Source organism: Carlito syrichta, unplaced genomic scaffold, assembly GCF_000164805.1.
Source record: "Carlito syrichta isolate Samal-C Ts95f unplaced genomic scaffold, Tarsius_syrichta-2.0.1 Scaffold301915, whole genome shotgun sequence".
In the NCBI taxonomy this organism is placed as follows: Eukaryota; Metazoa; Chordata; class Mammalia; order Primates; family Tarsiidae; genus Carlito; species Carlito syrichta.
Window position 1 is genome coordinate 250,876 of NW_007246011.1, and position 3,533 is coordinate 254,408.

A 3,533-nucleotide genomic window follows, 5' to 3' on the forward strand; every position below is an offset into this window, starting at 1 on the left:
GCACCTGAGTTAGTACCATATTTTTGCTATTGTAAATAGTGTTGAGATTAACATACACATGCAAGTATCTGTTTTGGTAATTGTAGTATATAGTGTGAAATAGGGGTACACCCTGAACTTTATATTTGCTCCCCCCTTCCTTTTTGTGTATGTGAATATCTATTTGACAGAGTAATATTTGTTGGAAAAACTGTTATTCTCCACTAAATAGTATTTGAATTTCTGTGGAAAATCACAGACTTTAAATACATGCTTTTCTTGGCTATCAATTTTATACCACTGATAATCATGCCTATCCTTATACCAGTACTACACATTCTTGATTACTATAAGTTTTTTAAAGTAAATTTTGAAAACAAGATGTGTTTTCCAGCTTTGCATTTTTTTCTTAAGATTGTTTTGCACATTCTGCATCATTTGCATTTTCAGACAAAGTTTGTAAATTTATGCAAAAAAGACAGCTTGGATTTTGTTAGGAATTGTGCTGAATCTGTAGGTTAATGTGGAGTCTATCACCATGTTACAATATTAAATTTAAATTTCATGAGCATGTGATATTTTTCCACTCATTTAAGACTATTTTATTTCATCAATATCGGTAGTTTTTAGTATACAAGAGTTGTATTTCTTGGAATGAATTTATCCCAAGTACTTTATTGTTTTGATGTAATTATAAAAATAAAGTTTTCTTAATTTTATGTTCAGAAGTTCCATTGTTGGTGTGTAGAAATACAACTGATTTTTGTACATTGACCTTTATACTGCAGTCTTACTGGACTTGTTTATTTGCTTTATTTGTTAGTGTGTATGTGAATTCTTTATTATTTTCTTCTCACAAAATTATGTCATCTGCAAATGAAGTTAGTGTTACTTATTATTTGAATCTGAATGCGCTTTGCTTCTTATTATTTTCTTCAGTATCTCTGGCTAGAACTTCCTTTAAAATGTCAAGCAGAAATTGTAAGAGTGTACATTCTAGTGTTGTTCCTGATTACAGAGGAAAAGATTTCAGGCTTTCGCCATTACATTTAATGTTAGCTGTGGAGTTTGCTCAGTTGCCTTTTATGAAGTTGGAAAATTCCCTTCATTTTCCAGTTTGTTGAGTATTTCTTTATCATGAAAAAGTATAATATTGGGTTGAATGCTCTACATCAGTATCTGTTGAGAAGATCATGTTTTTAAATATGTTTTCACTTTACCCCAACCTTTGTTTTTTGAACACATCCAAAATACAAAACACTTTTCCAATTTTACATGATATACTGTGTCCTAATATTCAGTCATTTTGGAAATTTTATCTTGAACCTCTTTTGTGGCAGATGCTATGTATACATTATGTACTTAGGTGTCCTTAAAGTATTTAAGAAATGTAGTATCAGTGCCTCCATAGAATTAGAGTTCATTGATGATTTTGCATGTAGATGAGAAAATAATATCCAATGTCCTCCTGGTGCTAAAATCTATATTTCTTCCTATTGTATCAAGATTTTTTTCTATCACATATCGTATATATTAATATAATTTGATGTGTGTCCACTGATTTCATATCTAAGCTTTATTATATGATTAGATAAAATATTATTGAGATTGGGTTGGTAGATACATAGTACAAAACAGAAAATGTAATATAATGTATATAAATTTTTAATTGATGCATAAAAAATAATGATTTTATACTTTTGACATTTTATTTAGCACTTGTCATCTTAGTGATCATTTGTATCTTTATAATGTATTTTGGCATTTTGTCCTTGCTGAGCTTATCATTATGCCCAGTAAAGTAATTGTACAGTAGGATACAGTTCCTCATAAATCTGAGATTTGATGCTATTTCATAGAAACAAAGCTCTATTAGATGGAGTTTTATGTACAAAGAACTCAGAACAAACCATTTACTTAATTTCATCATGTACTCAGTGGACTAATAATTACAAATAGCTTTTCAGTATATGCAAAATTATGATTTTCTTTAAAAAGTTTACTCCAAAAATGTATCAGTGTATATTATTAACTTATTATTTGGTTGGAATAACGGACCCATATGAAAAAGGGAAACAAAGATTTAACCATTTTTATATTCCCACCAAAAGAAAATTTAGCTCTTCATGTTTATCACAATTTATATTTTTAACACCACAAATTAAAAGATTGAAAATCTGTGGAGTTATATTCTATAAGTTAGGTGTCTCCCAGGATGACACAGTAAAAACCATGAAATTCTAGAGACAGGTTCCATCTCATTTTACAATTCCACCTTACAATAGAGAACACCTATGATTTTCCAAATGAGGTAATGAGAATAAGAAGCTATCACCCAGGCAGGTGTGTTTAAAATGGAAACTTTTCTTGCAAAAGGGATATTCTAAAGTGCTTCATCTGAAATAAGGAAAGAATCATAAGACGATCAGAGACTTAGGGGAGCTTAGCTAGAGAATACAGTTCAGAAAACTGTTGGCTCAGAAGCAATGAAACACATCTTGAGTTTTAATTTTGGATTAGGGTTTAGAGTTAGATCAGACTGCTACAGCAAAAATCACCCACTGAGTGATTTCTACTCTATGTGCTCCACAATCGCCAGCATCCCACAAAGTGCGGAAAGGCACTACTTTTTTTTAGATTATTGAACTTTCATTTTTTCACACCTCCTTCACATGCAGCTGGAGAGGCTTAAAGTCTCAGTAATAGGTTTGATTCATTGCTGCCTCTCTGTAGACTTGGTTTTCATATTTTTAGATTTTCACCAAGCGGGATGAGACATGCTAAGAGTTTATATATTTCAGAAGACATTTTCTATTATTATTGGTTCTGTTGAATATCTATTTTTAATTTTAAAATGTCTTTATCTGGATTCTAACCACATAATATAAACACACACACAATTAACATTCTGATCATGATCTCAATGGTGCAAATTAATAATTCATTCTATCTTGAAATAATACATCAATATTTTCTAGATGTCCTATAATGGATACATAAAACAGAATAAAATAATGTCTAAAACTAAGCATATTGTACATAGTATTTAAGTATGCAAATATATACGCATACATAGACAGATTATGTGTGCATGTTTATATATATACAAACATATACACAAACAAGTAACACCAACCATTTTTAAATTGATATGCAGCATACATATATAATCTAGTTTACAGCACATATAAAATGACATACAAAAATATATATATATTGATGCCTTATATATGTGCATATCTGTGTGTGAATAATTAAAATTCCTATGGTATGAAATAAACTTGAATTTAAATATGATAGTAAATGAATATAAATCTATTATATTAATTTCTACCTCAGTCAGTCACTAGTCTGTGATCTTCATACACAAGCAGAAACATTTGATTAACACAATGTAGAACCAGAACAGTATTTGTTTTTCCATATCACAAATTATTAACTGTAATTTGTAGATATTTGTCAAAGTTAAAATTGAATAGGAGTACCAATGTACAAAAATTAATATTGTATTTTTATCTTTCCCTAAATGCACTTACTTTTTATTTTATTTTATT